General features: G+C 42.4%; 1 long non-coding RNA gene across 1 annotated transcript; it reads right to left on the bottom strand.

Moving 5' to 3' along the window:
• Positions 1 to 502: 502 nt before the first annotated feature.
• Positions 503 to 5823, bottom strand: LOC136771504 (uncharacterized). The gene is made up of 6 exons (XR_010822331.1): positions 5544 to 5823; positions 4396 to 4482; positions 3146 to 3232; positions 2985 to 3041; positions 1815 to 2108; positions 503 to 1322 (listed from the first exon to the last, which is right to left on the bottom strand). It is a non-coding gene; the product is annotated as an uncharacterized LOC136771504 (long non-coding RNA).
• Between the last annotated feature and the right edge of the window lie 10169 nt (positions 5824 to 15992).

Genomic DNA, 15992 nt, shown 5'->3' with positions numbered 1-15992 from the left:
TGAAAGAAGGAAAGGAAGAAAATGAGAAGATAAAGAAATGTGAACACTGAAATGTAGAATTGAGGCCTTACAATTGTGTTGGGTCATGTGATTATTATTAAGGTCAAATACAGAAATTCAGAAATCAATGTTAAGCGGTCTCTTAATTTTTTCCACAGCTGTATATTAATTATCTTATATTATATATTAATTTATATATTAATTATATATATATAGTACTGTGCAAAGGTTTTAGGCAGGTGTGAAAAAATGCTGTAAAGTAAGAATACTTTCAAAAATAGACATGTTAATAGATTATATTTATCAATTAACTAAATGCAAGTTCAGTGAACAGAAGAAAAATCTAGATCAAATCAATATTTGGTGCAATCACCATTTGCCTTCAAAACACCATAAATACTTCTGCCAGTATTTTCACACCTGCCTAAACTTTTTGAACAGAACTGTATATATATATATATATATATATATATATATATATATATATATATATACACACACACACACATACAGACACGCACACACAAAGACACAGGCACACAGACATCAAAGGCTCTCAGCACTGCAACCAAACCCACGCGCAGCACAGAGGACACAGAGGCGCAGGCAGGTTACACACTGAGACACAGTGCAGCTGACTGTGCAGGTCTGAGAGAGAAGGAAAGCAAGAAAGAAAGACAAGATCAGTGTCGGTATTAAGCATTTGTTTGATTTGTTTTCTTGTCCTTCCCTGCAGTGGTCGCCACCCAGGCTCATTAGTATGTGAACCGTGCACAAGGACATTAAAGTGGACAGTATGGGATGTTTGGGGTTTGACAATGTTTATTTATGCGCTGCATGTTGTTCCTCTATGTCTTCCCGCTGTGTGTTCCTCTGTCTAATGTTCTGTATCCCCCCCTGAGTGAAATTGTCTGGGCTGGAAACTGCCCCTCCCCACCTTTCATGTTTGTGTTTAGTTATTTCTACTGTCAATTCCTGCCTTTCTAAGGGGGAAGGGGTGGTGTAAATGCATGTAAGAAATAAAGAACATTGAATTGTTTAATGTTGTCAGTCTCTTGTTTCTGAACCCTTGCTTGACATTGAAGTTTGTGAACTGTTACAATAGTCTCTATACACCTTAGGAAGAAAGAAACACAAAGACAGAATGATGACATGAAAGCAAAGGGGAAATTTAAATTATGAGTTTGAACAAATCTGATAATAAAGACTGGAAGCAATTGAAGAAGGAGAGAATAAAAGGAGGTGTGCAGTGCTACCACGTATCTGAGTCGTCTCTCTCCTCTCCTCTCCTGCAGTTGTGCTCCCTGTTGTCGTTGCTGGCACTGTGAAGGGATAGAGGATATCAAATCCACTCTTCTACAGCCTACTACCCCAACCTCAGGACTAGGACACTGAGTACAGACAGGGTTCATATTGAGACACAGTGCAGCTGATTATACACGTCTGAGAGAGAAGGAGAAAGGACAGTACTTACCAGTTGTCATCCTTCCTCTGGTGGTCCCTCTAGTTGTCTTTATGCCTTATGAAATATGTTCCAATAACAAATATTATAGCTCCCCTGTACCCTATACTCCAGTAACGTACTCCCTAAACCCATGTAATACTATGCCTTAACCCCCGACTTAAATGCCCATCACCCTATAATCCAGGGTGCAGGAATTGGTTGTTCACAGTGGTGCACCATGGGAAAAGCCCAATAAAGCGCAGTGAGGCTGAGATCCAGGTACTTCACTCACAGTCAGTTAAGCAGGTTGGGATTTGACAGCTGGTGTTGGTGTTTAGACTGAAATTGAGACATTGGTCCAGCTACTCACCTCTCACCACCTCTAGATCTGCCAGATGTTTTTGGTTACAGCTGTACTGTCCAGCGTCTTCAGGATGAACAGCAGTGATCAGAAGGGAGGCATCTTCAGTGAGCAGTGACAATCTGTTCTGAGGATCATTAACTCCTTTAACTGCAGCTCCATTCTCTTGTCTGGTCACCACAATATAATCAACACCATCCTTAGTGACTTTCCACTGCACTCTCTCATTGTGTGAAGGAGTCCTTGAGGTCCCACAGTGCAGATATGCCTGTCCTCCCACTGCTGCAGTGTATTTCACTGACCCTGTGGAGATGAACATCATTACCAGACTGATAGTTTTATGGTTGTAAAGTTCCCCCAGGCTCCTGGTTTACAGAGAGACGCATTATTCAATCTACATCTCATTGACTCTCCTTCCATGGTATTCATGCAAACTCTCTCATCTATCTCACTGTTCTTCCATTCCACCTCTCTATCTATTGATCGATCAGGTTCAGGGTATTTCACTGTCTGCGCTGAGCCCAGTCACTCAGAGAGACGGGTGGACAATCCTGTGGCTCGGCTGCACCAGCATCACAGAGAGACTGACTGTGTGAGACTAAGAGCCAGATTAAACCAAAACCGAGACCCATCCGGTAATAGAAAACTACAAACCTGTACAGCATAGCGGTTATATTTATGAACATGAATAAAAAAGCATCTGACAGAAAATGAAGCCCCAGCCGAGTACATTTTTATAGTTTTCTACTAACAGGTGGGTCAGAGTTGTGGTTTAATCTCGGCCCAAGTGCGAGTGTGTGGATGTGAAGTGTTGATACAGTAAAAAGGTAACTGATGGGAACAGACAGCCAGTTCTTACAGAGTCCAGTATCTAACTTCCCCTCCTGATCCTGAAGGCATTGTGCCGTTGCCACTGAGCTTGTCTGTGTACGTGTGTGTGAGAGAATGAGAGAAAAAGGGATTTAAACAGGTGTGAGTTGTTTATGGTTTTTGGAAATGCCAATAATGATACATGTAGTTTTTAACTTGTTAAAGCTAATTAATATCCAACGTATTTGTTATTTATTTATAATTATGTATGTTATAATTTGTAATTAATTAAAATATTATTAAAATGTAATTGTTATTATATCAAATGCACAGCTTAGATGAATGAAGAGTCTGTCAGTTAGTGTTTACCAGTTGCCTGTGGTTTAGGATTGTCTCCTTTCTTCTGACCTCCTCCTCTGGTTGAGTCTGAAACAGCGAGGGAGCAGAGAGACATAAACACATTGGCAAATTGACAGTGACTAAAGTGTAGAAAAGTAGCATAAACACTCAAGTGTCTAGTCTGTGTTTACTGGTTGTCTGTTTGCTCTTGTTGTGTCCTCTTTTCTTCCCTTCTTTCTTGCCTTTCCTCTGCTTGGCTCCTGTAGTTGCTGGTTGAGCTGTGGGAATAAAGAGGAACCTCAATCCCAGTCCAGCTCATCAGTCCCCAGTGCCCTGTGTCCCAGATGTGTGGAGATCAGGTCCAGACTCTCTGAACCCTGAGGGCTGTACTGAGGAATGGCTTCAGAGAAAACGGTGGAGTTTTCCCTCTTAATGGATGTATTGCTGGACTGAAGGGGAAAACTAAAGATTGTGTTCTCCTCAGAGAACTGGACCCTTTCGCCCCTTGGGCTGTGGGGTTGGTGGAGTGATTGGGGTGGGGGGAGAAAGATGGGGAGATGCTGTGCTGAGTTTTGTATTTTTATATGAATGGCTGTTATGTAGGAATTAATAAATTGACTGTTTTATTTTAACCTGGTGTCTGTGATGACTGTCCTGCGCTCTGAGCCTGTTGTGGAGAAAGTGAGTCTGGAGGTTTCCTTTCCCTCGAAAACAAATAAGGATGGCGTAGTCTGGGGTTTATAGGTGATTGTGGAGGGTTTCCCTTTGACCCCCCTGGGGAGCCCCCGATCACACTTACACACACACTGCCCTTACTCCTTAAGACATACTTTATAGCTCTGGAAAACCAGTCCTTATATGAGTTAGTACACAGATCTGAGGATTAATGAAAGAGAGAATGAAAGAAAGATTTTATAGATCTTTCATGTTGTCTACAATCTGATTCCTTGTACACCCCAGTGCATTACACCCCTCCTTATACACAACCTTTCTTTAATTTAATTCCTTTATTATGATGAAGTAGTCTCTACTGTTTCTGCAGCCAATTTAATAGTCTGCCTCTCGTGTCTAAAGACAGCCCACACCCAAGACCGCACACAGCTCAGCGTGACCCACGATGCGTTCACTGATGCAGACCCTGCGGCCCTGAAGACAAGCCTGACATTGCCATGCTAGAGTACTCTGACAGTGTGCAGGCTTTCTGTGTGTTGTACACATCTCAATACAGGAAAGAGAGAGACAAAGAATGAACAGAGAAGGGAAAAATAATAAAAAATGACAGTGTTCCCTGCTGTCTCCCTCTTGTCCTTTCCTACAGTTGTGGTCTCTGTCTCTGTGAGGGGACAGACAGATATCTCAGTGGGAGTCCAGTCCTGTGCACCTTGTACTCCAGCCCCTGTACCTCAGCTCATCACACCTTTAGCCTTCAGTCAGTATTTACCAGTTATGAGTGCTGTCGTTCTCTCCTCTCCTCCTCCTCTTTCTCCATCACTGCTGCCTCTCTCCTGATCCTCTCCTCTTGTTCCCTCTGAAAGTGTGAGGAGACGCAAGAAATCTTAGTCTGAGTCACTCCTGAGTTATACTCCTGTATAGAGCAAGGCTGGGCAATTCCAGTCCTAAAGGACCAAAGAGGTTTCTGCTTCTCATTCCAGCCCACCTGCTAATTCCTAAATTAAATAAATTCCTAAACGTATTATTGGGATAGACATCACATCTTCCTATTTGGTTATTCCAGTGTCCCCTCTGAGGTCCCCCCCATTTTTGCCTGATTTTACTGTTGTCATATTTTTACTTATAACTCTGTAACTACAAGGGCTAGAGACAAGTGTCTTATATGGAGACACTCAGCACAAACTGGAGGTTCAGACAAAAACAAAAATAATTGTGTTTTCCCCACCAGAGTTAATAAAGAAATAAAAAAGTGAAGAAAAACATAAGCACTTATAAGAAAAAAGTGAATTTATGGTCAATATAACACTTTTTTAGTGCTCCAGGCAGACTTTTGACACTGGACAGTGAAACTTCAAAGTCTTATGAACTTCTGTAAAAAAGAACTACTCAAACCTCCAGAACAGAAATTACAGCCATTTATATTAGACTACCAACAGCCAGAATAACGACATACAAATAAAAAAGAATACAAAACAGGGAAACAGAATTCCAAACATCTGGCTCTTGAATATTGTCACTTCAGGCCTTACAGAGACACAGACTATTCTTTACTGTTGTTGCAGTAACTCATTCCAGCCGCTAATTACATTTTTTCCTACTCTCCTCCACGCTAAACCCAAATGTCTTAACAATGTACCCAATTTACATATATTCTATTCCCACATACCCTTTACCCCTGTCCCTCATACAATTTACCCCAGATTACTCTTCCTCGGCTCCTCTATACTCTATACATCAATCCCCTATAAATTATACTGCACATTATCCACTGACAGTCCCTTACACCCTGATCCCTCTCTCCTCTGTGCCGGTCTGTCTCCACTCTGGTGTCTGTACTCTATCACTGTAGTGCTGTGCAGTGCTGTGCAGTGAGACGAGACAGACCCCCGTCCAGTACAGAGACACCCAGTCACTCACCAGGGGTCACCACCAGGTCAACCGCAGGGATCCCGTTACACAGGTATCTCCCAGAGTCTGAAGACCGCACTTGAAGTATCGAAAGAGCTCCATCTGCTTGAGAACCAAAGCGTCTCTCTCGATCCTCAATGTGTTTGGTGTTCCCTCCTTTAACACTTGTAAGAATGTCTTCCATCGCCGCCCCCCGTCTCTCTCTGCTCCACTTCACACTCCCCTTCCCTGAGGACAGAGCAGCATCTCCACACTGCAGAGTCACCAGCCCCCGCACTGTGGCTGTCTGACGGGGGGGTCCTGTGAGAACAAACACACGCTCTGTCATGGAGAGGATAACAGTCCAGCCCTAGCAGACTCCAGCCCATTACAATTCACAACAACATAGAAACTAGCATGTAGTGAGATGCAAACACAGGGCTCTAGTCAAGGCAGAGAACAGACAGTCACACACTGAAACACTGTCCTGTCTTTATATAGACTAATGTTAAGCCCCAGTTCATTGAGTAAATATTGTGTATTACACAATGGTTTGGTGAACAGTGGAGTCTGTCCGCTCACTGTGGGATCAATATAACATCTCCAACATGCATCTGTATAGAATAGCAACAGTGTACAGGAATCTGATGACCACAGCCCAGGCATAGACAATGTAACTGACTGATTCTCAAATTCATGATGAATCTATCCTTCTAGATATCCACCCATCCTTATCTCTATATATCTACCAATCCACAGAAGAGATACGTTACACAATGTATCAAATAATTAATTTTCCCACACCAGCTGACTTTCTAATTGACTGTAAGTGACTGTCCCTGCCCTGTCCCTGCCTCTTTCCTTCCCTCGCTCTCTTTCCCTCTCTCTGTCCTGGAGTTGCTCCAGTGAGTCCCGATGGCCAGTGCCTGGGCAGGGATCTGGCTCTGAGGCCCGGCTGCACAGTGACATTGAGAGCATGAGTCTGTGAGAGAGCGTGACTGTGCGTCGGTGTGGAGGGTGGAGTGCCCATGCGGTGAGAAGGGAGTTGATGGGAACAGTATGTCGAGAGCCCAGGCCTCCACTTCCCTTTCTGCTCATAACATTTTCCTATTGACACTGTGTGTGTGTGTGTGTGTGTGTGTGTGTGTGTGTGTGTTAAAATGCAGAAGTTATTGAGGCAGCTCATTCTGGCTAGACTCTCTGTGATTCACTCTGGGTACAGGTGCGCTGCTTCCCCTCAGAGCCACAGGAGGGAATGATAAACACTGATGAGAGAAGGCTAGTGCAGATCAAGTCTGATTACAATTTTATTATAGTGTATAGCATTAAAAAATGCAAAATTTATACAGCGAACATTTTGTCAGGGGTCGCATCACAAAAAGCGAGTCAATTCACCTCCATTGGCGATTTTCTTGAGAGATTCGCCGATTGGGCAAGGCATTAAAATACGATTTTTCGACCCAAAACAAGCATCGAAAATGCGTGTACAACCCACCACCTCGTACCTGTAATGGCCACCATTTTCGTGTCTGAATGCATGGGGCTGATCGCAGATTGTTACAATTGCAGTCTTTGGGGTCAGCCCTTTGCAAAACGTCCCGGGGGCGGGACGAGTCCTCTGCATCACAACACTCGAATCCTGTCTCCCATAGGTGCTGAAGGCTGCCACTCCCGAAAACCGCAGGTCTGTAGCTTCCCAATGAGCCTAGTTACAGTAATTTCCGTATACATTGCTGAGCCACCGGCCCTTAAGAAACACCTCCGTGAAGTTGGCGCCCCATGTGTTCAGAATATGAATCAAAATATACGCATTCGTTTGTGCTGCATTTGTGCTGGTTTGTGCCGCAAAAATCATCGTTTGTGCCGGTATGGTTCCCGTGATATTAAAGATTATATTTTATGAGCTGTGACGTCACTCAGCACCCCATCAACCTCCAAATCGCCCCAAAATAGTCTCATTACAATACAATACAGTCGGTGTGTGACTCCAGGTGTATATATACAGTACAGTACAGTCAGTGTGTGTCCAGGTGAATACATACAGTACAGTACAGTCAGTGTGTGTCCAGGTGTATATATACAGTACAGTACAGTCAGTGTGTGTCCAGGTGTATATATACAGTATAGTCAGTGTGTGTCTCAGGTGTATATATACAGTACAGTACAGTCAGTGTGTGTCCAGGTGTATATATACAGTACAGTCAGTGTGTGACTCCAGGTGTATATATACAGTACAGTACAGTCAGTGTGTGTCCAGGTGTATATATACAGTACAGTACAGTCAGTGTGTGTCTCCAGGTGTATATATACAGTACAGTACAGTCAGTGTGTGTCCATGTGTATATATACAGTACAGTACAGTCAGTGTGTGTCTCAGGTGTATATATACAGTACAGTCAGTTTGTCTCCAGGTGTATATTTACAGTACAGTCAGCAAGAGAGCATTGAGATCTTCAGTCTACATCCCCCAACCCATTCTAGTGTGTAAAATATACAAACACACACAGACCTGTGTTTAACCCTTATTCATTGTATTAACTTCATCTTCTTGCATCAATTGATTCGCTTTACTTTGTCTTTTAAGCAACAGACTTATTTTTTCCCCTATGCTAATTCTACAAATGTATTTATTTAGTTTTAATGTAGAATTACCAGTTTTTACATATCACAATGTAGATGTAGAACTTATTAAATGTAATTTACTTAAAGGGAAACTCCACCGAAATTGCATATTTTCTTGGGTTATTCTGTAAGTAGAAACACATTCTGTGCAGTGAGTTTTTCATGTCCAGTTCATACTATGTACCAGATATCACAGATCGAGAAATATGCCGTGACGTCACGGGGTGCTAACTCTGGAGCTGCTTTGGTGGAAGTCATTGGCGGAAATCAGAAAAGACACGAAAATCATTACACACAAACATTTTATGCAAGTTCTATGCCCCATCACCCTGATATTCTCCTAGATTTCCTGATAATGTCACCATAAGATATGGATCCCTTTTTAGACCTTAAAGAGCCGAGTTCCCTTCATTGAATAAGCATCTAATGAATGAAGAACTAGAAATGTGTGCGAATGGGACTTCCTGTGAAATTAACTAGATAGAGGCTGTCCAGGCTCAGGGTGGGCGAGTGTCTTATTGTTTAGGAAGCACATTGCGAACCAGTGCTGTGAGTCTTACAAATACATCCCCCTGAGTTCGTCTTTCCTTCAAATGGGATTCAGTTTTCTGTTCAGCAAACCTACTGGAACCTTTCCCTTGTTCACATCGTACATCAGGTGGGAATCCATTTAAAAGCAAACTCAAGAAAAGCAGCTTGCTTGTGGGCCCCTCCAGAACGAGACTGGAAGAGCAAGGTACTAGATGAACTCACTCTCACACAGGTTAGAGACCCAAGCACATAAAAACACACAAAACAAGCATTACAATATTAATCTTTATTCGTTAGAAGACTCACAATGAGTAAACACTAACTTTTCCCCACACCCTACTTTTAGTTTTTAACTTTTGGAAATGAAGCTTATAAACAACATAGGGACTGAAAGGCAATACAATCAATGTATAGTTTGGACATCTCAGAATATAGTGTGTGCATGCATGAGCGTCTCAGTGTAAGGTGTATGTATGTGTGCATCTCAGTGTAAGGCGGGTGTGTGTGTCTCTCAGTGTATAGTGTGTGTCTCAGTGTATAGTGTGTGTGTGTGTGTGTGTGTGTGTGTGTGTGTGTCTCTCAGTGTATAGTGTGTGTGTGTCTCTCAGTGTATAGTGTGTGTCTCAGTGTATAGTGTGTGTGTGTGTGTGTGTCTCTCAGTGTATAGTGTGTGTGTGTGTCTCTCAGTGTATAGCATGTGTGTGTGTGTCTCTCAGTGTATAGCGTGTGTCTCAGTGTATAGCGTGTGTGTGTGTCTGTCTCTCAGTGTATAGCATGTGTCTCAGTGTATAGCATGTGTGTGTGTGTGTCTCAGTGTATAGCGTGTGTGTGTGTCTCTCAGTGTAAGGCGGATGTGCATGCGTCTCAGTGTATAACGTGTGTGTGTGTGTGTCTCTGTCAGTGTATAGTGTGTGTGTGTGTGTGTCTCTCAGTGTATAGCGTGTGTGTGTGTGCATCTCAGTGTAAGGCAGGCGTGTGTGTCTCTCAGTGTATAGTGTGTGTGTGTGTGTGTGTGTGTGTGTGTGTGTGTGTGTGTCTCTCAGTGTATAGCGTGTGTACAACAGGGCGGATCATGTCCCCATACAGCGTCTCATCAATGTGCTTAGTGGGGTCCCACACTGACTGCTCCAGTGTATTCTCTCCAGAGGGCGGGTTGGAGACAGGAGAGCAGTGGTTCTCAATCCTGGCCCTGGGGACGCCTGCCCTGCCGTCTTATATCCTGCTGAGCTCTCAATTACTAGCAGGGTGCTTAATTGACCCTAATTTAACTAAACGTGTGTCTAATCTGAGATTTTAAATTATCTTAAACAGTAGTAGAGTTCATCTATTGCAGGGGTCGTCAATAGGTGGCTCACGGGCCAAATCTGGACCACCAGGCGTTTTTCATCATATATATATATATATATATATATATAGTTACGGAGGTTTGTTGCACTCAGTGCTTGTTATAGTGTGGAACTAAGTCACAGCAATTCCTCGTTATTAGCCAATAGGATGTGATGTATTAAAATGGGATGTCCTATATAGAGCTAGTGTTCCTTTAGTTGGTTAGTGAGTTGATTGCAGGGTTTCCAGACTGGGGGGAAATGCCTGTTTGTGGGAAAAAAATAGGGGGAAAGGTTTCTTGGGGAAATCATGGTGGAACATATTTTTCAGATGGGGGGATTCAGATTGAAATGGGGGATTTCTTTTGTATTTTATTCATATTTTTCCTAATTTCCAATAGTGATACAGTAGTATGCAAATAATTGATGCTCAGACTTGTTTTAACCAGTCATTTTAGATGTGTATGTGTGCGTTCACGATACGCAGACTTTTGCTATTCTGCGCAGTATCTGCACATTTTCTGAACATTCTCAGATGACAATTGGCTAAATCAGTCAAAGTCTACGCAGAATAACGAAAGTCTGTGTGAATGTGCCCAATATTTTTCGATTGCGTCCTCAGCCATCCTCATTTCGAGCAATCATTCACTGTCACAAAACCGTGCAATTTTTTTGCGCCTGTGATCACTGACTGTGTGACCTTATTACACCATTTTGGGGACACAGTGCATAGGTATTGATCAGTCGTACATAACTACACTCTCCTAGTGCTTGAGGTGTGGCCAAAATGAGCTTGCATTTTGATTCAGCGTGCCGTCTTGTGATGCTATAAGTGAGCAGAAGGACAAGACTAGAAATGATCTGGAATGTTTTGATATAAATTACAAATGTCAACAAAAACAACATCCCGACAGCAAGATTATATTTCATAATTTTCCATTGGCAACTGCATGTATTCTCACATTTTATCCATGCAAGGTATAGCTAATAATAGTCTGAACCAAAATAATGGTATTGCTTATTCACATTTACTTATGGTGGAACATTTCTGAAAACAGATTAAAATGGGGGGGGGGTTTGTTTCCACCAGTAGGGGAACTTTGAAAGAAGTGTCTGGCAACCCTGGTTGATTGTGCGCAGATTCCCTGTCCATCGTCTCTAGCTGTTCACAGTCTGGAATGGGCAAGAGCGGCACTTTGTACTAGTCAAAAAACAACACAAAACCAGCTATTCGGTTTTCCTGATATCTATAAATAAGTAGCTACAATGTGCATCGTTTGTCGTGTGGACAGATGTCAACCTCGCTCCTAAAATATAAAGTGTACACACATGACCGGTGGTCACGGTGCCACAGCTTGTGTTCATCTAGAAACTCCTACATCAGAGGTGGAAACAAATGATTTGCAGTTCAGACGCGCATTTCTAGCAGCGACACACAGAGAGCTGTTCCTCACCCGTTTAAATCACAGACTCACCGACGCAGATCTGTGACTGACCAACACCAGCACCGCGTCCAGTTTGCATATGTAATGCTGGTTGATGTGCGATTTTTTGGTGATGTGTGGTTGCAAAGATATGTTTGAGTCCAAATCTGCCTGATTTCATGGAGATTTTTAGCTGTTTTTTGACTTCGAAAGTCAATTGAAAGTTTAAATTATGTTTATCTATGACTACAATAATCTTGAACAAATTACAATTAAAGTGCTCTACAACTGTTTTAATACTAATATAAACATTTGTAAAATTAATGGACTAAATTATTTATTATATCAGCTGGCACAGCTTGGGCCTTTGAGCTCCTCCTCTTCCTCTGCCACCTCGTCCAGCGCCGGATGCAGAGGACATGGACATAGATCCTGATTTGTTATTTCTGTTAAATGAGCAGTTACTATTTGTCTTTAAAGGATACCGTCCTGGACTTCTATCCCATGTTCTTCAAAATATTGAAAGGCATGCTCAATACAGTAATTTAAACAGATCACAAGGTTGTTGCATAAACACAGCACATTTCATTGCGTAAAGATGCGTTTCTGCTAAATAAAAAATGTAAAAATCAATGTATTGTATCAATGATTCCTAAAGCAGGACTCGCGCCCACGTCTCTCAAGCCACATAGTGACCCAACCGCATGTCTAAGACCCGCTCCTTATTTCAATGGGTACAAATGTAAGCCCCTGGATAAGCGCCTCTGCTAAATGACGAGAATGAAATGTAAATGAAGATTGAGTGGATCAGCGGGTGAGGTGTGATTTCATAACATAAAACAAACAAAAAAAAAGCAGCGAGGAGTGAGAAGCAGACCTGATGCCTGACGTCGGAGCACTGAGGCTGAGGAGGAGGAGTGACCATTGTTTAGCTAAAAATCCCTAAACGCTTTCCCATTCTTTCTCTATGCTGTGGAAGGAAAGTTAGAAATTCATCCCATCATATCTATTCTACTCTCTTGTATACTTAAGAAAGATAAGGTCAAGCCAGGAGGACAGGCCAGAAGGAAGCTTGTTTTCTGTTTGTTATTTACGATGAGAATCTTGGAGATAATGTCAAACGGTATGATTTCAGTGTCTGCTCCTTAATCCTTGTATTGACCCATGGACTCTGTCCTTTAATAATATATTCTGCTTAGCAAGCTTTTAAGATAACAAAAGTAATTACTTATTAATTGTAATCAGATCTTTGTTTTCTGTCTATAAAAAGCTTTGACTTTTAACATGAAAGCAGAGCAACTTTGGGATCTTCTTGATTCACTGTTGCTCTCCACGCTGCGTGTATTAAAGGCATTGCAACTAACGCTCCAACCTGATTGAAGATTGTTTTTCTTCCACAGTGCTAAACCACTAGGGCAGGGGTTCCCAAAGTGTGGCCCGGGGGCAAATGCGGCCCTCGATGATGTTTGGTGCAGCCCGGCAAAGACAACCTTCAACCACCCCTTCTCTGAAGCTTTTCTTTATTTTTACACTTTCTGACAATTTTCTGTGGCCATGCCATGCCACCTCGGGAAATTGACCCTCCATCACCAGACATTGGGAACCCCTGCACTAGGGATATTCTAAGGTACAGCAAATTGTTCTACAATGTAGAACTTCTACATGGGACCCCGTGACTCCTAACTATTCTTGTGTTGAACGTTTTCACCTTAAGCATGGACAGAGTCTCATCACGCACTGAGCTCATGGTATAGAGGTGTTCCACTATTACTGGTTTAGTAGGAACAATATAAATTGTAAATTGAACAAAGGAGCACAGAAGAAGGTCAACAGTGACAAGGAGGAGGACAAGAGGAAGAAGAGAGAGAGAGGGAGAGGGAGAGGGAGAGAGAGAGAGAGAGACCCGGCTGCCTGCTGCTGACTAGGCTGATCACAACTGCTCTCTGTGAGGAACAGTGTGACAAATCGTGTTTAATCGGTTTCTTTCCTTTAACTCTGCAGAAGTTTAATATTACCTGTTTTAGTAATACAATTAAATTATATTAGTTATCTATTTTTGTAACAAATAAATGAGTATTGCACACCTGTTACTTGACTGTGTCTTCCCTGTAAAAATAATCTTATTGAGGTATAAATTGGCCTATGAGATTTCAGTTCAACTATTTATTGGATTGGCTGAAAAACCAAGCATGGAAAAAAATCCTCTTACACTTATTACACTAGCAAGTGGCTTAATTAAATCCAGCGATTTGTGAGTTTCTTTCAACTGTCACAAGAACAATCTTAACTTTTCCAATAGCAGTCCCAGAAATAAATGTACTTATTTACCATTTACTTACTTCATATACTTGATAACTAAGTTACATGAATGAATCAGTTGCTTGAAAGAACAAAGGAAACTATACATCACATTAAGTTACACAAGCAGTGTAAAAACAAAAGTAATACTTATAGACTTGGTGGTGACAATGTGCAATGACCACTGTAACAGGGCAGTTCTCACGGTTTAGGGCTTGCAGTCTGTTACACCTATTCTCGACTGGCCTGACTGAGGGAGGGTAATGATCCTGATACTGGAGACTTGAGTGGATGGTGCTTGATACTTGACTGGAGGACAACTGATGCGTGAGGATGTCCTAGAATGGACACCGTACTGGAGTGATTTTAGCAGAGTGAGAGATTATAGTAGCAGAAACAGTGCAGTCAAGAATACAAAAAAGACCAACAAAAATCAACCTGAGGTGCAACCACGGTAAATGACCATCTAGTGGACAGATGTGAAGTTACAGTGGACTCCTAATCTTAACTGAGAAGGAAACACAGCATCAGTCCTACCTAAAGTAATCCAAAATCAGTGCCAAAAGCAATACAATCCTTACACAACTATTTTGTGACGTGGGGTCAGAGCAGGCAAAGCTACAGACAGTCTGGGGCCACATACAGTAACACAAGAAGTGTCTGCTGGGCTCTGGCTAGTGTCTCTCCTCCTGTTACATCTATAATTACTGCTGTTACGTGTCCCACTGACCGCTGTGTGAACTGACTCTGAGTGTGTCTCCCCCCTACAGAGCATCAAGATATTGAAGAGTCAGATTATGCCACAGCGGAAGAACTGGGAGCTGCCATAACAGGAGCCTTTACTGTTCTCAGTGTCCTGGGCAACATTTACTATGTGGGGCCACCGTTGGCAGGGGCTTGCTGTGCTCTCAGGTGGACTCCCTCTGAGTGTCCCACCAGCCGCTCATTCTGAGTCTGAGACCTCAGAGGTCAGAGAGGTCACAGTCTCGGGGCGCAGCAGCAGCCCGGCCCGCTTCCTGTCTTCACACGGCACACCGGCGTCTCTTCACAGCGTTCCCGTGTGACGGCCCTGTATGTTCGGGTTGTGTCCTCTGCTCTAATTCTCAGCCCCGGAGCCGACGAAGGGAGAGAACTCAGGAGTGAAGGACTTCAAAGCCTCCGAAGACAGTGAGTGACCAGGTTTAACTCTGTTAACTAGAGGCACTAGATTAAACAACACCGCGTTACACAAAATTACTCTTTGTGTCTGCCTCCCTGTGTGTCTGTCGAAACTGCTGGTTTTATGTGATGTTCTCTGTTTCATTCTCTCTCTGTCTCTCAGGGTGTGATGCTGGGGACAGTGACTATGCACAAGTGAACCATTGCAAGAGAAAGTCAGAGTGAGTGTATCAGTGTAGCAGCTCTATAGAGAAACCGGTCCATCAATCAAACAATGGTCTTTATTTTAAAACAGTACTAAATTAAACTAATAATTTCCTAAATCAGAGACTTAACTATTTTAAACAGTAGGGGTTTTAAGTTAAGTATAGAATTATATTAAAAAACATATATAAGAAAATAGTTGTTTCTTCAATAATTTAAAAAGTAAAATCTAAGCAGATTGTTACTTCAATTAAGGTTCAATTAAGTAATTGAGATCTTGGTTGGAACAGAAACCAGCAGGGTAGGGGGTCCCCCAGGACCGGTTTTGGAACCACTGCCCTAGAACACACCTCAGACTACACTCACCAGGGCCTGACTCTCAGTGCGTCAGGGGACTTTAACCTGGCAGTGAAGGCACTCAAGACAGAGCAACAAGGGCACAAAAAATTGGGTTTGCAGTATATGCAGTGAATAGGGGCGCCATTGTGCCAAAATCATTCTTTCATAAAACGTTATAAAATAATCAAAAGCTTATTTTTAAAATAATGAAAGGAAACATTTTAAATTAGTTCACCCTCCAGCATTACTGTGTCTCAGACACAGTCACCTGACCAACATGGATCCAGGAGGGAAGCGATCTGGAGGTGCAGAACAGAAAAAGAAAAAAGGAAAATTAAAAACTGGGCATTAAAATGAGGACAGGAATGTCCAAGTGGATAAACTGAGATTAGTGAGCTTAACCTATCATTTTATTCATTATAAGTTAATCAACGCCTGACAACATGATATCAGAAACCACTGGATGTGCTGTGAGTAAATCCAGTTACATTCATCCAGATGTAATTAATAATTCCAGAGTCATTGACTTGCTGGTGATGGAGAGGTTGCTTAGAACCAATCATTTGGAACAATTAAGC

This window comes from Amia ocellicauda, chromosome 15 (genome assembly GCF_036373705.1).
Source record: "Amia ocellicauda isolate fAmiCal2 chromosome 15, fAmiCal2.hap1, whole genome shotgun sequence".
NCBI classification, from domain to species: Eukaryota; Metazoa; Chordata; class Actinopteri; order Amiiformes; family Amiidae; genus Amia; species Amia ocellicauda.
The sequence above is the reverse complement of the archived record's forward strand: the minus strand, read 5'-3'. Positions and strand labels throughout refer to the sequence as shown.